The sequence below is a fragment of the Bradysia coprophila genome, assembly GCF_014529535.1.
Source record: "Bradysia coprophila strain Holo2 chromosome IV unlocalized genomic scaffold, BU_Bcop_v1 contig_5, whole genome shotgun sequence".
In the NCBI taxonomy this organism is placed as follows: Eukaryota; Metazoa; Arthropoda; class Insecta; order Diptera; family Sciaridae; genus Bradysia; species Bradysia coprophila.
In genome coordinates, this window is record NW_023503374.1 from 1,371,409 (window position 1) to 1,390,798 (window position 19,390).

General features: G+C 34.9%; 1 protein-coding gene and 1 long non-coding RNA gene across 6 annotated transcripts in view; both read right to left on the reverse strand.

The window, feature by feature from the left end:
• Positions 1-19,390, reverse strand: part of LOC119071494 (mucin-5AC) — a 131,637-nt gene that overhangs the window by 85,808 nt on the left and 26,439 nt on the right. The gene's annotated exons all lie outside the window — the stretch shown is intronic.
• On the reverse strand, positions 8,953-9,668 carry LOC119071497. Its single transcript, XR_005086671.1, has 2 exons — positions 9,581-9,668; positions 8,953-9,520 (listed from the first exon to the last, which is right to left on the reverse strand). It is a non-coding gene; the product is annotated as an uncharacterized LOC119071497 (long non-coding RNA).

A 19,390-nucleotide genomic window follows, 5' to 3' on the forward strand; every position in this document is an offset into this window, starting at 1 on the left:
TGTTACATGAAATAGACATTGACTTTTTTTTGTAGTCCCTGCCAATAACAGTCTCTTACTAACAGATGGTTAGCAGCATAGAGTTACACTCGAGAGTTGGCGTGATGGCGTTTTGTCGGTTTATCATCTATCCATGTGGCCACTACATGGACAACCCTATCTTTGTAGTATTTATCAACCCTGAGTCATATGTTGATCTGTCAAAACGAAAATTATGCTGACTCATATCAAAACAAACCATTGCACTTTTTTGCTTTTGAAGATTCGTAAAATCTGATTGTTCAATTTCTCGAATATGCAAATGGATACGCCTGTACCGACCATTTAATACTATCTTGCCACCAATTTGTTAGTATTCTTGAATGAAATTTGTGGTATCTTTACTGTGCAACCATTGACTGCACCAACTCATATTTTCACTAAACATCTTTCTTACTAAGAAATTCTTAAAATTTTCACTATAATTCGATAAATTTTCATGATTTACTTTAGTTAAATTTGTTCCTAAAATTTATTATTTCAACAACTGTAACGAAAATTCACAAATTTAAACCAACTCTAAGAACAGACAAACACAACACAAATTCAATGACACAAAATGTCAGACAGTACTCATGTAACAGCAGTAAAAACAACAGCTACTGGCCACAAGAATACAATTATTAGGAGCATCGGCACCCAAAATGCTGGTTTCCTCTTAGAAGTAGCATTTTCATAGAAAAGCGCCATCTCGCCAACTCTCGAGTGTGGCTAGCAGTTCCGTTAAGTTATCTTTTTTCGAATCCAACCTTTGAAATACCATAAACTGAAACACAATGTAAGGAGCGGTGGAGAGCAGTTGTCAGGCGCCGAGACATAAACTTTACATCCAAAAATCCACCACATTTCGATTCAAAATACAAGATTAAGCAATAAACCCACCGCAAAGCCAATAATCATACTTTGTAGTTGTGCAATTTCGATAAGGTGCTATAAAACCATAAAGCTATAAAATAACAATCCTATCTGGGTATGTTCATCTAAGGAAAAAATCTGTTTTGATTGGATTGTGAAGTTAAATATTTGCTTATTGTAATATTTATTGCGTCTATAAATTCGTATTAATACGATAAGACGACGATACAGACAACGTCGATTTATCTGATTATTTCATTACACGCTTCTCGGTTCTTCATTTTTTTTTCTTCTCCGTATCAAAGCTTTCAGAGATAATCTGAAAACAAACATTACATCCGCCTGTATTTTGTTATTGATGATCACAAAAAATCACCGACGATTTTTTGTGGTTGAAGAGCAAAAATAAATTGAAATTTATTAAAATATTCTAGAAATTATGTTTTTTCCACTGATCTTATATATCATCAGGCGAAAAGCTATTAATGCCATCATCGACTCTTTAGTCGATCGCTTAATCCTCTAAGATAACATAATTGACATGCACAAGCTGGAAAAAAAATTGTTTATTAATAAAATTAATGAATTAAAAAAATCTCAGTTTTATTGTCCATTAATTAGTACGAATGAAACCTAATAAATCAGAGTCGAGTCTGAGCGTTTTTTTCCCTCCGTCAGGCGATAAAAATTTATAAATGGACTTAGTTAAATATAAAAATTATGTGGCATGGCTATATGTTATACAATGTGGCACGGTCTGCATTTTACACGGATCATTTTTTTAATAACAATCAAAATAAATAATCGAAAATTGTGTTTATACAACAGCCATGCGAAATTGTTTGTAATATTTCTTTGAAGAGATTTTTGGCACATTCTTTTCGGTCGGTTGTCCATTCGTCTTAAATATTTATGTACGTGCATATATCGTCAAAAATTGAAAATTGAATATTATAAGTACCCACCATTTCGGTTACAATGGCGTTAAATTCGGTAATTATCTTCGCATGACATAAAAATCAAAAGAAATGTAAAAATTGAATCAGTTATGAATGGACGAGACCTCACATAACATTTTGTAAGGAATTTTCTGCAAACATTATGGCTGAATAGATGGATATTAGTGTTGCTGATTTATTCATTTTTTTTATTTCAAATTGATTTTTCTATTGTTGACGGCGACAGTGAGGAGAAAATGTGTTAGATTGCTCACTGTGCTATGGTAATTCTAATGGTAATTTACTATCACATATCACTGGATAGCCACAGAATTGCCACTTTCAGGTACGAATGTAGCACGTAAACCCCCGTCGGCCTGTTGTATTTGACATTACATCATTTTTGCAAGCAGACTGGTAAGAACGGTCCCTGTATTCATCTGCTATTTATCTTGACTCTTTTTGTGGCTCAGCCACTTTTACAACAGAATTAGTTCAAAAAGCTGGTGTAAATACTTGTCATCCTTCAGTTCTCAAACTACGAAGAAGAGTGACTTTTAAGAGTGATCGAATTCTAGGAACCAGCCACTAGAGTTTTCAATTTTTGTAAGTTCAAAAGAGAGTTTAAAAAAAACCAAAGAAATCCTTCTTATCCTGGAAGCAGATGGACCTTTTGGAGTGAATTCTCGGAACTGAGCTCTAGGCATCCTAATCTTTCCCTGAGTCCCGAAGAGAGTTTAAAAAAAACGAAGGAAGTCCTTCTCATTATAGAGTTCAAGCACTGGGAAGAAGATGGACCTTTTGGAGTGATAGAATCCTTGAAGCTGATCTTAATCTTTTCTCAAATCCAGAGGAAACTAAAATAAACTAATAGAAATGTCAGTTATTCTTTAGTTCTAGTTTTTAATACGTGTCGGAAGATTCAGAAATAGTCATAAAGTTGTAGATTATTCAAAGACACTATGATCTTCTGATTTTTTGAGTAAAATGGTGAAGATCGTTCAAAACGCTAATTATTTCTAAAATCTTTTTATAACAAAATATTATGAGGAAGGTACTGCAAGTCATGGTTCTTTTAGCGCTTTTGTTTAATTTCTAAGAAAACAATTTACGGAATGGAACATTTGGACTGTATCTTAATTAACCTTCAGAGAAGTTACTGAATTCTTTGGACAAGAATCTTTCATTCAAGAATTTATTTTGCTCATAATTGCTCACTCGATTCGATAGTGAAACAAGTCTCCTCAATTTCTGAAATTTTTCTTCAATAAGAAATATCGATGATTGGTTCACAGTATTTGCGCCAACCAAAATTTTGTTTCCCCCCAATAAAGACCAACATTTCATTCAGAAACCGAAAATTTACCGGCATAACACGTAACACTACTTGCTTCCACACTACAAAGAAGTAGATCGATATTTGCTGACTAAATAGGTAAACATAGATCACATCCGAAACGGTTTATGGTACGCAAACATGCACGCGGCGCTCAAATTTTCAAGATCAAATATCACTTTTGAACATCTTCATAATATCCAACTCATTATCGCATCACGAACGAAAATAAAAGTGCCAAAATATACATGAGACGCTGGTACTTATGTAAAAAAAAACCTTATCCATAAATGACTCACTTAAAAGCGTCCAGTTTCGTCTCAGAATATGTACAATACATCGTCATCGAATTGGTGTTTTGTTTCGATTAAAAATTCGTCACAACGCAAGAGAAAAACCTGCTACACAATTTTGTAGGTGAAGTTCAAATAGACATTTGAAAATAAATTTTATTTGAATGAAATACGTTGAACATAAAGAGGTACGTTATAGCCGATGCCATCAACAGATATTCGAATAAATTTAAAAAAAATCTTCATTTTGTGGTTTATGTGCATTACACAACACGACGTATTGGATAGAGAGTCATTTAGCCATTTAGCATCGACCAAAAATGTGTGCAAACATTTATTACATTATATCTCTATCTCTCGTATACGGCTCGTTTTCATATTATGCATAGGTTGTATACCATATAGCATATACCATATACTTCATCTGGTGTATCATCCGAATGCCAATAAAAATTGCATACATTACATACATCATTTTGATCGAAGATTTATATTCAAAGGTCAATTCGTTTGATTTATATTTATAAATTTCAGATGATGATGGTATATTCTATGCATGTTTGGTATCATGTAGGTACGTACGCCACTATTGTGCTATTGTTTTTAAAGAGAAGACTTTTTTAATTCCTTCGTCGACTTACATTCGAACTCTTTCCCAATATGTTTCATGTCGTGCTGTGTATGTTGTATGGAAGAAAAAGATGAAGAAAAAAACACAACCGCGGCAGTTTAATAGACGTGACATGCTATAAGTAAATACACCACATTTTTGTTTGAAATTGGTGCGGTACCTGCAACTCTTGATTGCATTATTTGTTACATTGTTTGATGGTTGTGTCAGCTACTTTATAAATAAATTTGTTATTGAATGGAGATGAGTCTCATGAGAATTTATTAAACTTTTGAATATATATGGGCTTTCAATGCATAGAAGCCACACATTTAAAAAGTATCACTGGTGCAGATTCTACTATTTGTTTATATGTTAAAATTAAGTGGAAATTGGTTGCACGGTGCTGTTTATGAAGTAATTTAAATGAGATGTTTTTTCGTGTGGCTTTTATTTCTGATTTATTAGGCAATTATTCACATCGAAAGGGGGAAAGACAATCTTTGATGAACGTCTTACAAGATAGGTCGTTAAACGTTAAAAACGCTACGCTGAATTTATTGAATAATAACAAAAATCTTTAAATTACAAAATGAATTGTTTGACTAGCAAAATAACGATTTCATGCTAATCTTTGAATTATAAAAATATTTACGAAAATTCTGCGTATCGAATGCAGTTAAATAAACGTAATTTTTCATTGGCCATTTTTTTTCCTTCTACTTTATTTACATTACCGCCAACGGAGAATATTCACGCTAAATGGATAATTTGAATAATAATTTCGGAAGACTTCACATTACATGTACTCACTGATTATGTTCGGTTGAATCAACAGCGACAAATTTCTTTTTGAATTTACAATTTCAATTATTAACCACATTGTATAACTTCAATGTAGACTACACCTTCAAATGTTAAGCGGGATTTGACAAAAACATTTAAAAACACTATAACAGTTTGCCGAGATGCAAATCCTTAAATTCATAGAAAATCCTCAAGAAAATCCGCAAAAAATAGAAAATCCTTAAGTGTCCATTCCACTCAACAAAAAGTACTCCGTGAGAGAGCCGTGAGAGAGCGAGCTGTCAAATAAACAAAAGAAAAATTGAAAAAATTCAATTTTGTCTCTCACACGGAGTACTTTTTTTGGTAAGAGGAAACTAAGCATTAGGCTCAAGAAAATCAAATCAAAAGAAGAAAAACTTTGAAAATATCCTTTGTAAATGAATTCTCAATTCAATTCAATCTATCCAGAATCATTAAATCCTTAGAAAACGATAGGAAAATCCTTGAAAATCCTCAAAGGATTGTCTTTTTTAAATCCTTTATCAACGAAATTAACAAATATCTGCCTCTCGCAGTTTGCCAAAGGCTCTAAAGCTCTACATTTTCTTGTACACCCCAAGCTGAGGCTCAGGAAATTGCTCATAAACAAATTTGAGAATTTGTTTTCGTAAAAACACAATTTGCTGAAAAAAGGGAAAAAATTGCTGCTTCAAATGAATAATTTGGAGGGACAGTGTACAACCCAATTCAAATTGTTGATTATTGACAAAACCATAATTTTTGTAGTATAATGAGGTGAAATATCATGTTAGATGTGATGAAACAAGCTTGAAGAATAGTGGGACTCTTACAAGTCGTCGAGATAAAGTTCCCAGCCACTGAACAACATGAAGAACTCTGAATAGCACTATTTCGTTTTAGCAAACAAATGCCCTTGCTGTAAAGTTTATTTACCAAATCATAAACCATTTTGCACCTACAAATGATTTTTTCTTGAATCATAATCTGTTTCAAAAAAAAATGTTTGAAAATAATTTCCAAAATAAAACATAAAAACGTACAAAGTCGACCATATACCATTTAACACATCAATCCTAATGATTCAATTCATTTATCATTTTCAAAAAAAAATTATCCACGAAACATTCGAGAGAAGAAAAAAAATACTACGAAAAAAAAGCATTATTATTTCATCACTTTTGATTTATCACTTTCGATTAAAAATTACAAATTCCTTCTGTACAAAAGACCTTGGTCGAATCATGTGTGTTTAGCATATTTATCATATTATTATCAAAACTAAAAAATACACAACAAAAATACCACAATTTTGTGAAAAGAAAAAGAAATTTTGTTCCATTACGTTATAGGCGCGGAGGCAGGTATCCATCTGTACCTCATACTGCCGTAATTTGCATAAGAAACTTAAAATGTTTTTAGAACAAAAGTATTTCTATTGTTCTTCAAAAAGTTTTGTTTCTTATGCAAACTATGGCACCAGGCGAATCCAGAATTGAACATAAAAAATGTTTCGATTTCTTAAAAGAAAGGAGTTCTGAATTGTCATCAAATTACTAATGTCGCACTATTTTTTGTGAACCAACTTCACTCCTATGACATTTCAGGGATATTTACAAGAGTGAAGTTATTTCAGAAGAAAATAGATCGCATAGAATTACATGTTATATGAGGCCTCCATTGGCCAACGAAGGTTTCCTTATAGGTCGTTATATTTTCTATGAAAAGAGAATAAGCAATCCAAAGAAGCAACGTCATTTGTCTTACGAGAGAGAGTTTGAGCCAATCAGATGATAGTATTTGACTTACGGTAGAGAAATTTCCCGTTATTGGCACTTGCCTTAAATAGGTTCACTTGTCCTTGTTATGGTATCATATTATTCGAACCGTTTCCTTGCCTTATGAGCGACTGATATGCGTACAGGCTCTCGATCTATCTAGATCGTATAAAGTTAGTTTTAAAATGCTACACGGTACGCAGTGGATATTATATACAAAAAATATTAACCAACCAAACGGTAATATATGAAAAAGAGAAGAGAAAAAAAAACCCGTCTGCAAAACCATATCATCATAAACGGTTCATTGTTTTTTCTAATATGAGCTCATTAAAAACGTATTACACGGTATTACCGCACATTATGTTTTATTTAAAAAAGAAAAACTTAAAAAAAAAAGTTGTGGAAAAATATACGCAAATCAAAACAAAAGTTGTAATTGAACACTTTTACTCTTACCTCTGTAAGCATGCACGTCAGTCAGTCAGTCTGTTCAATAATATGTGTTCCATTTTTCTCATATACGTTTATTTGAGTAATAAGTGATGAGTTGAATATTAATTGCATTTTTCTTTCGTTTTTATTTTTCAGATTCCGCGTGTCTATGTCATCACTGCATATACAATAATTCGATGCATTTTTGTTCAAATATTTCTTTCTTTCTTTTTTTGTTATTTGCATTTCCTAGTGAAAGGCAATTTTCCGATACTTGAAAAATGAACATAAAACAACAGAAAAAAATTCATTTCAAAAAATTTCCCGATTGAAATAATTGCTCCCCGACAAGAAGCCTAAATTCCATTTACTTGATGAATTTATAATTTTTGTACACGGAAATATCCGGCAGCCGCTTAATTAAAACATTTATTTAAATTGTGATTTCAAGATAACCATCACATGAATTTTTCGTTCAGCTAGCGAAACAATGCCTTGTTCAATATCGCGCGGTTCATCGTCCAGTTTAGTCCACAGAAAAAAAATGTTCTCTATTTTTCATTCATGGACTTCAACAAAAAAAACGAGCAGAGTAAAAGTGATTGCAATCCACGATAGTTAAATCGAACATAAATTTTTTTAAATCAAATTCAATATTCCAAATCCAAAAACCGTTTCAGTCCACCCACCATATATTCTCCATTATAAATTTGCAATCACGTCTCAATTTTTAATCGTTTGTTAATGCGATCAAATCGACGCGATAAAGGCACGATTTTTTCCATCTATTTTAATTTATAAAATCGAAATGGAAAGTCTTGACACGAAGCATGTGCAGTTAGATGGTGAAGGTGGAGATTTCGTAAAAATGTGCATTTGCATCGTTGAACTAGACATTTCAATATTTTTCTTATATTGTACGGATTCGACATACCCAATCTGATTCGATAAGTAGCAAAAATGTTGTGGTATACACGTTGGTATGTGATTGTTGCTTACCTGAAATAATAAAAAAAAATCGTTAGTGTTGAACGGTCAGTATACAGTCGTTATGTAATGACTTAGAACTTAACAACAGTTACATCAACCAACAGACATGTCCTACTGAATTTCATTCATAATGAAATGTGGTAATTATTTCTACAGCGGAACGTCAGTCATATTTAATTAGTAAGAATAAGATTTTTACGGTTTAACCACTAATACGCGCGTACATGTAACTTTCCACAAGCAGTTTTCTTTGTGTGAGGGAACCAGCTGAAAAACAGCTGAAGCAAATTCCTATCTAAATTTTACTGATAGACCTGGAGCCCACGACACTTTCAGTCCCTCATAAGGCCACGGCTTGAAACCTATGCCATTTTGCTACATTACACAATACGAAAAACATTTGTTTAGATTTGGGTCCTAATAGGGCCCCAACTAGGGTAGACCTAGTGTGTATCTTGGCCATCTCACATCGTAAGAAATCCAAATTGGTGCCAAAATGAAGGTATTGATGCAAAATGGCAACTGAAATTTTAAAATTAAATTTTTGTTGAAAGACTTGTCGTGCCAGACAAGTTGAAATTTCGAAAATTTGATTTGTCTGGCACGACAGGCCTTTCAATAAAAATTTAATTTTAAAATTTCATTTTCCATTTGGCATCAATACCTTCATTTTGGCAAAAATTTGGATTTTCTACGATGTGAGATGCCCAAGATACACAATATGTCAACCACCGTGACTCAAAGTGTCGTGGGCTCAAGGTCTATGACGTCCGCTGTAACAATACTTTCCACATTTATCAGATTGATGAATATGTACGCCAAGAAACCTCAGATTGAACTTTCGAATTAAACTAAATAAAATGCAAATTCATTAAAATGTTCAAGAATTTATTTGTCAAATCGTAACCGAATAAATTGATCTTAAACGCTAGCTGTCTTAGACAATGTCGAACAGAACGAATAATTCGGGGCGCAGATTATACCTCTACTCGGTTTTGGTACATTCCGAAAGTACTGTTTCCCATGACCGACTTTATTATTTGAACTTATGAACCCTAGATGAACACCTTTCTCCAATATCTTCTCTATTATCGAAACGGACTCGTCGACAGCGCAAAGCTCTTCCGACGTTTGACCATCTTTTAGTTTTAGGCGTTTCATCAGACATCTCATTTGCAAGCGCTTACGTTCATTCGAAATATTTACGGTGGAGAATAAATTATCTGGAAAATCTTCTATTTCAAATTCGTCACGCGAATACAAATTATCGCTTCTGACAAGGAATCCGTGCTGAACGGCTGCTACCAATGTATGGTGAATAACGTCCTGATAGTTTCCGTTGTCGTGGCTTCTGTGGCACGGATATTCATCCAAAATATATTTTGCTAATTGGGTCAGGGTGACAGACGTGTGTCCTTTCATTTCCAGACCGACAATCGCTGAAATTATTACTTGTGAGTTGTGTTGTCTGAGGCGAAACGTCATTTTTTTTTAAATACTTATGGAATTTAGTGCACAGAAATATTTTGTTCGAAAATAAATGATTGTTGACAACGAACTTTACGTTACGATGTAGGAGCTTACTAATTTAAAACTGATAGAATTCTGTCACAGTCAATTAAGTCAGGGCAATTTCGACAAGGTCAGCGCAAAACATAGTGCTAAGCAAAAGTTTGCTTCTAAAACAGAAAACCTGGGTTGGCCTACAGAGGCGCCACATTTTTTTCAGGACTTCGTTCTATTAGTACTTTCATTTATTTACTGGTGAAATAACTTCACTCTGGTAAATATCCATGAAATGTCATTGCAGTGAAATTGGTTCACAAAAAAAAGAGAACGCTGACAGTAGCAACGTTCTGAAAGAACAGGTTAAGACACTTTCGAGTTGATCACGAAGGCGGGGTGATCAAAATTTTCCTGTAGCGCCACTAGGTTTGGAAAGTTTTATATGACGATTTAAACTTAACAAAAAAAATTGTTTTCAAGTTGACTTTTCAAACAATATGCATGTCTGAATTGTCAAGATTTGTGTTTCACCCGACATCGACTAATTCTGAAATATAGTTCTAGCTTTAGGGGACGAGACTGTCAGTGAATTGAAATTATGTTTTATTTAAATTGTTTTTATTTAGGAAGCTAAAAACTTTACTATCCCACAAAGTTCATGTGAATCATAAAGGAATCGAATGAATTAACGCCCAACGTTCGTGCGGTACAAATCAATTGAATCACTTTTGCACAATGAGTCCATAAATTGCTGAAAAGAAAACCGAAAACAAATTGGAACGTGTTCAAGGCTCACTTTTTTTGTTGTATTTAGAGTCTATTTTTTGTTGCATTTAACAAAACACGCGGAACCGACTAAAACTTACAACAACCAAACGGTATGAAAAAGTGTGATAAATTGGCGGCAAGTAGGATGCAAATTATTCGTTGTGAGAATAATAAATCTAATTAAACGGTCAGAATGATCGCAATTTGTTTGTTGTATAAGGAGTGAAGCGAATTTCTAATATTAAACTTATAGAAAAAAAAAGATCCACACGTTCATATAGAATGAGAAGACACGGACAGATACATACATTTCGTGGCATCCGCATCATATATACATTAGGGGTATATATTGTGGTTCGTAAAGTTCTTAGGTGAGTCAATTTCGTAAACTTTTGACATATAAAAAATGTCAAAAGTTTACGAAATTGACTTACTTACAAACTTAACGAACCACAAACCACGAACCATTGGTTCACCCCTATTATATTGAATTGTTCAAAGAATTTTTATTTAGAGTAAAATACAAAATCTGTTGCCTTATACAGAACGAGAAGAATTCTTTTAACATCCGTATTGAGAACCTATATAGATAGTCTCCTATAATAACAACACCTACTCAATCATGAACAGCCATAAAATGTGAACAAATAATAAGAATAAATGTAAAGCAATTAATTCAAAATGCTATTATTATAAAGAACTTTACCCACCAAGAACAATGCGCAAACCGTAATAAATATCTTGGTGTCCCAACGGTCTCAACACGTTGTCCTTCGACAAACAAACAGCTTTTAAAAATTGAAATTCAATTTTATTTGAGATAAATGTTTTAAAACGGTTTTGATCTATTTTTGTGCTGGAAAATGTTATACATATATATTCAAGTACATACACTACGTACACATGACCATAATGGATACTGCATTGCATATTGGGTGTGGTCGCTTCGTTTAATATTTATTTATAAATTTTAATTTAATGTGTATTGAAATGTTGAGCTATTTACTGTGACAAACTGTGGTTGAAAATGATTGTTGTTTTAGCATTTTGAAATTATGACTTTGCGCCGTTCGAAAGTGTAACTGGTCATAAAGTTGAGGGTAGTTCAGATAAAACTAGGCAGCGTTTAGCGATGGTAAATCACATTAATCGAATCGAGATAGACGGTTGTAGGTACAGGATGGTGGTAAGTTGATATACTCAAAAACAAAAACGAAAATCTTGAAATAGATGGAATAGGGATATGCTGTTTTGGAAGATAAAGCTCAAACGTAATAGATTTTCGCATAATTATATTCCAGTTTGTTCAAAAATGAAATGCACAGTTTTTAGTATTTCGAGACAGTTGACAATTTCAATCTGTCAGATAGTAAAGGATGCGTTTAATTAACCGGCGCATTAACAGATTTGAAATTTGAATGGTTTTTTTCGACAGCTACAGATTTTTGCATGTTAAGTTTCTTACATTTTTTGCAAATAGCATTTTAATAGTATGAAACTTAGAATTCGTCAGAAGAATTTGCGAACGGAAAAATGTAAATTTATTTTTAGTCTGAGTATTGTTCTACATCTATAATTTCTCTTAGATCGTGTCTTTATTCAAAGAAATCGATGTTGTTGTACTGTTAAAACCCAGCCACTATTGAGAATTTTAAATAAATCGAAACAATCCAATCCACAATACATTCCATAACTTTTAACAGTTGTCAAAAATACTATAGCTGCATATATTAGCGACTCTCTTTCAAATACCGAATAAATTTGCTTCAAGTCAAGTTCAATTTTTGCATTGATCAACTCGTTTTGGTGATCTTTCTAGTAATTATTACGCACTACATGGGAATCATAGAGTTAAATTAACCTATACTTAACACACATTTAATAGTTGCTTTTGTTAAATATTCAATGCACAAAACTTATTCTACAAAACCAGTCCACTGAGCCAACATACATGTTCTATTGAAATTTCAATTGTCAAAATAATATCGAAGCCATTGATTTATGATGACGAGAAGGTACATTCATCTCTCTGAAATTTTATTTTTTCATTTCTTTTATTGTTTTGTTTATTTTTTTGTGTTTTTACGAAATCCTTTTCATTGTTCATGATAACTCAAAGTAAATACAAAAACATAAAAAGTAATGAAAAAGTAAAATTTCTGCGAGATGAATGTTCCTTCTCGGCATCATAAATCAATGGCTTCGATGTCATTTTGACAATTGCCATTTCAATAGAAATGTATGTTGGCCGAATAAACTGGTTTTGTAGAATAAGTTTTGTGCATTGAATAACAAAAGCAACTATTAAATGTGTGTAAAGTAGAATTTAATTCAACTCTATTCCCATGTAGTGCGTAATAATTACTAGAATGATCACTGAAACTAATTGATAAATGCAAAAATTGATCTATTCGCCTAGTCGGTTGGACTGTAGAGGAGCCACATTTTTTTATAATTGTTGACAAATTTTTTTCCCTGATGCTTATTCGTGTTTCCAATATCGTCACTTCAAGTGCTGATAAAACTTCTTGTAAAAAATTTGCTAAATGTATGAAGCAGACGGTCTTTCTACAGATTTGAGTATTCAAAGACCATCGATTTGTTTGAATAGAAACACGATCTAAGAGAAATCATAGATGCAGAACAATACTCAGACTGAAAATAAATTTATATTTTTCCGTCCGCGAATTCTTCCTACGAAATCTAAGTTTCCTACTATTAAAATGCTATCTGCCAAAAATGTAAGAAACTTAACATGCAAAAATATGTAGCTGTGGAAAAAATCATTCAAATTTCAAATCTTTTAATGCGCCGGGTAATTAAACGCATCCTTTACTATCTGACAGATTGCAATTTTGAAATGTCTCGAAATACTAAAAACTGTGCATTTCATTTTTGAACAAACAGTATACATTTCTAGTCCATTTCGTCATAAAATTACTACTGTCAGAGTATCTTTTTCTATGTGAATCAACTATGACACTTTATGTATATTTTACCAGAATGAAATTTATATCACCCGAAACTAGAGCGCAAAGAACTAAGTCCTAAAAAAAAATTGTGGCGCCTCTACAGGCCAAAGGAGGGTTTTTTATGTATTCAAATCGTTTATAGAGTGTTATGATGAAAGAGAAGATAATATTTTGACAAGTACCACAAGGCAAGTTAAAATAAACTGGTCTTCTGTCCTCTCGCTCTCAACGTACCACGTTGAAAGAGAAGCAAATACTTTGACAAGTACCTCAAGGCAAGTTATAATAACTAATCTTCGGTTTTCTCGCTCTGATTATAACAGTCTATGAATAATTGAAACGTCAGCCAAAGACTGGAGAGTTCATAACAGATGGCGTTGTTATCAGCTCTCTGCCAAAGACCTACCAAAATTGTTCCTAATTTACAAATTTTCACATTTCTACAGCCATTTTATTACACAGCCAAACTACACATATTATGGTCAACCAGCAAAAGACCTCGTACAAAATTCAATTAGTATTTGATTACCCTTAAGCTTCGAAATATTTTTTAAGCACAAGAACAATGGATAGAAGACTTTCAGAAATTCATTATGCTCAGTTTCGATTAAATATGTACTCGACAGCTCGACTAGTTGATTTATCAACAACTCGAACACAGTATTTCAAACGAAAAAATTGTTTTTTTTTTATTAATTGAAATAAGAGCAAAAGGTTTTCTCAGATTTTAACATCTAGGTCAATATATTGCTCAAATACCACACATACACCAAATAGTGGTCCTCTATTGTTCCGCTGCAGCACGCATGATATTTAACGATCCAATTTTCGTAAGTTACACTCTGAAATCATTACACATTTATCAAAAGTCTCTCAAGAGACGGTCGCACGAAAAATTGTGTATTTCACCTTTCGCCATATGGAACATTTTAATGGTGTCGTGTGCCTCATTTACTCTTGAAATCAAAATCAAACACAAAATTTATTTGTTTCTTTAGGTGTTGAGTTCTTATAGAAGAAGATGACATTTGAGTAGTTGATTTTTTTTTGCCTCGCACGTAAAATCGCTTTAAATAATATCGATACGCTAGTATTTAAATTGCGAGTACCTAAATTTGCACATAACAACCTAAGGAACATCGGCACTTTGGAGTTTACAACCGTCGAGATTTCGTCAATTGGTTTTTTCTTGGACACGTACATTCGACAAAAGTGTGGTTATAACAGCGACCGCGAATTAGCTCGACTAGTTGATTTATCAACAACTCGAACACAGTATTTCAAACGAAAAAATTGTTTTTTTTTATTAATTGAAATAAGAGCAAAAGGTTTTCTCAGATTTTAACATCTAGGTCAATATATTGCTCAAATACCACACATACACCAAATAGTGGTCCTCTATTGTTCCGCTGCAGCACGCATGATATTTAACGATCCAATTTTCGTAAGTTACACTCTGAAATCATTACACATTTATCAAAAGTCTCTCAAGAGACGGTCGCACGAAAAATTGTGTATTTCACCTTTCGCCATATGGAACATTTTAATGGTGTCGTGTGCCTCATTTACTCTTGAAATCAAAATCAAACACAAAATTTATTTGTTTCTTTAAGTGTTGAGTTCTTATAGAAGAAGATGACATTTGAGTAGTTGATTTTTTTTTGCCTCGCACGTAAAATCGCTTTAAATAATATCGATACGCTAGTATTTAAATTGCGAGTACCTAAATTTGCACATAACAACCTAAGGAACATCGGCACTTTGGAGTTTACAACCGTCGAGATTTCGTCAATTGGTTTTTTCTTGGACACGTACATTCGACAAAAGTGTGGTTATAACAGCGACCGCGAATTACATTCTTTTAGCGACGTTGATGCCAAAATATCGTTTCACGCTGTAGACTAGTGATAGTAATTAGTTGAATTACCTATCATCTAGTAATTCGAACCTGTTTCTTCAGTAATCACCTGTTTCAATTGTTGCAAGCAACAGTACAGAAAGCAGTCGTATCGTGATTGACATCTTTAGTCCACATGGTGATTAACGAAATGACAAGCAGCGCAAAAGTTAATGAGCAGATTGTGGATGTTTCGAACGAACTGGTTAAAAAGAAACGTGGCCGTTTTGAAATTGAAAATGATGAGGATGCTGATAGACCACACAAATCTGAAGAGTTCAGCGATGAGTCCAGCGAACATTCGGAGATCAAGTCTTTGCTTGTGGCATTGACGACCAAATTAGACAAAATGAACAACACGATTGCTGGGAATGATGAGCGCTTAAATAAGAAAATCGACAATCTCGATTCTGCTTTAAATGTAAAGATTGCTGCAGTTAAGAAAGACATGGAAAGTCTGGTGCAAACAGTTGACCAGCGAGTTGAAAAGGCTGAAGTGGAGTCTCTGAACATCTGGAAAACAGTTAATGGCATGGAAACGCGGGTAGAAGACATACGAAATAGACACGAATCCAGACTTGATCGTCTAGAACGCCTTGCCCTAGAAAAGGATTTGATAATTTCGGGTATCCCTTTGGAAGACAAGGATGATCCATTTGCTATCCTTGGTGACATATGTGGTGCCTTAAATTGTAAATTAAAAAGTGGCGACTTTGTAACGGCCTTTCGTCTTATGAGTGGAAAACCTAACACCAGAAACAAGCGTTCGGTGCCGATTGTCATCAGAGTTCAGGACGAATGGGTCAAACAGGAATTGCTCACTGCCTACTTTAGGAAAAAACACCTGAATCTCACGGATATTGGGTTCAGAACTCCAGCTCGCATATACATCAACGAACGCCTAACTTCAACAAATCGAGAAATTTTCAACCGTGCGGCTGATGCGAAGAATGCTAACGTTATACATCGATTCTACACGCGAAGAGGGTTGGTGATTATTCAGCGTGATGCAAATTCCAAGCCGTCAACCATTCTTAGCGTAAATGAGTTGGAGTTGCCGCCGCACACTGTTGATACTGGAAACATTCACCGCCCACGAACGTTCTCCAAGAGACATAGTAACAACAAGCCTGATCCACTGACTGTTTATGAGGGTAATGCAACGAGTGGACCAAGTGCAAACATGAAAAATACTGGTGCTCGGGACAGGTTAGAGAGGAGTGTGAACATTACAATGGACACTGGGAATGAAGAATCGTAGCGTACGTTAGTCGGTGCAAGGCGAAGATAAGATAAGTTGATCAGTAAAAGATGAAAGAGTTAATTTATGTAAAAGTTTGTATTTTCGTAGAGAATTTAGAGCCTCAATTCGCAATATATTTCATTGGACTGTACGGTGGTTGCGTTTTACTTTTGTTTATTGTTCTGCGAGTTGTCACTTATTCCAAATGCTTGTGTATCCTGTATTGCTATGTCGCTTGTGACGTCAACTAGAACAGCTGTGAGTGGTGGTAGGGTATGTATGCCAAATGTAATGTTGAAAACGATAGTGAAGTCATCGAATGACCGTCTCAACGTGTGTCATGTGAATGTTGGAGCTATATGTCCAAAGATTGATGAGTTCAGATATACCTTTGGAGGTGTGAGACTGGATGTGATTGCCGCATCAGAGACGTGGTTCAAGAGCTATCGCTCAAATGCTTCAGTTAAGCTGGAAGAGTACGAGGTTCTCAGGAACGACAGGTATGCTAAACAGAGTGGAGGCGTAGCCCTCTATGTACGAAAAGGTCTGACGTATAAAGTTCTAACGGCATCAAATGGAATAGCCTCTGAGTATCTGTTTATTGAGATTATTTTTCCGGACTCGAAAATTCTTTTAGGAGCGTACTATAAAGCCCCCAGAGTCAAGGAACTGGAAATATTCGAGAATGTTGTATCTGACCTGGCCGTATCGTACGAGGACATCATTATATTGGGTGACTTCAATGAAAACCAGTTTGATATGGTAAATGGATTGTCTTGTTCGTATTGTGTACGCAACGCATGCACTAAGTGTAAATTTTCGGAAATATTGGATGTAGTCGGACTTAAGTCGATTGGAACTATTCCCACACATTACCCAGAAGATGGTAGAGCGTCGTTGATTGACATGTTTCTTACGAACAAACCAGAGAAAGTCGTGATGTTCAACCAGATATCGCATGGGATGTCGAAACATGATATTATTATAGGGTCATATCGATGCAACAAGAGCATAGTTGCTGAGGAAACAAGATTTGCACGAAATTTTAGTAGAATAAATGTTGAGTTGTTTCACTCTGATCTAGAAGCTGAGTCTTGGACACCGGTATATACTGCTGTAAATGTAGATGACAAAATTGAATATTTCAATTCTGTGCTAAAGTCACTACAGGATCGACACGCTCCTCTTGTGCCAGTCAGAAAGAAAGCTTGCATTTCATCGATCAAGCCATGGTTCAACAGCGACGTTAAAAGAGCCATCATTGAACGTGATATAGCGTTTTCTGCCTTCAAAAATGGCCTGGTTTCCAGACAGCATTACAAACAGCTGCGAAATACAGCCACTAGCGTTATAAAGCAGGCGAAAGCAACGTATTTGTATGGAAAGTTTAACTCCAGGCTTGGAACAAAAGCTGTGTGGCGCAATCTACGTAATATTGGAGTAGTCTCGTCAAGTAAGGTGACTCCATGTTTCACTGCTGATGAATATAATCAACATTTGACCGTGAATAACACTGATTTACGCGAGACAAGTGAACGTTACGGCGAAAATGCAGACGATAGTGGCTTTGCTTTTAGTAACGTCTCGAGCGTTGACGTTTTAAGAGCTGTGAATTCTATCAAATCGAAGGCAATTGGACTCGACGACATATCGATTACTTTTGTGAAGATTGCAATGCCATGTGTTTTACCAGTCTTGACGCACATCGTAAATTTTTGTCTGACTGTTTCGCGAATACCGAAATGTTGGAAATTGGCTATGATCATACCGAATCACAAAAAGGCGAGAACTTTTGGTTTGGACGACTTCAGGCCGCTCAGCATATTACCGTGTCTGTCGAAAGTCCTGGAAATAATAGCTAAGGGACAAATGGTTGAGTACTTGACGCGTCTAAAATATATGGATAGATGTCAGTCTGCATATAGACCGAAGCACAGCACTGAGACAGTGTTGTTGAATTTATCTGATTATGTTCGAAGAGCGTTTGAAAGGAAATGTCTCACCGTGCTGCTGCTGCTTGACTTTACTAAAGCGTTTGACACTATTAGGCACGGTAGGCTTCTAGACAAGCTCCGGAGTGAGTTCAAATTCTCAACATCGGCTGTGTCGTTTCTGCGGGACTATCTTAATGATCGTAGACAATGTGTAGTGATCAAAAATCATGTTTCAGAGCCTATTCCAGTGCATCAAGGCATTCCGCAAGGCTCCGTTCTTGGGCCGCTCATCTTTTCGCTGTACATTAATAATCTACCACAGTCGTTACGTCATATGCTACATCACATGTTTGCCGATGATGTTCAGCTATACTACGCTTTTGCTGAAAAAGATGTCGAAGATGCTTTCTCTAAAATAAATGCTGACGTTAATGCTGTATGCGCTTGGGCGTCTGAGAATGGATTGATATTGAATGCTGGGAAGACTCAAGCTATCGTATTCGCGAACAATGCTGTGAGACGAGTGATGCCGAACATTTTTATTAATGGAATGCTAGTAAATTACTCTGACAATGTGTGCAATCTGGGATTGAAGATGGACGTTAACCTAAACTTCAATGCGCATGTGAACGATATAAGTGCAAAGGTGTTCGCCAGACTGAGGAGCCTTTGGGCAAATCAACATATTTTACCGCAACAAACTAGAGCAATGCTAGTCAAGACGCTAATGTTACCTCTATTCACTTACTGTGACTCGATATATTCGTCAAATATCAGCGCAAAGTCCGTCAAAGTGCTTGAGAGAGTCTTTGCTGCCTGTATTCGCTTTGTGTATGGCATCGGAAGGTATGACAGCATTGCCGAATGTGTAAGTCGTTTGCTGGGATGCACCTTGATGGAGTTCCTCAAGTACCGCTCGCTGTTGATGGTCTTCAAATTAGTTATCAATGAGGCGCCGGAGTATCTGACTAGCTGCATTCAAGTTTCAA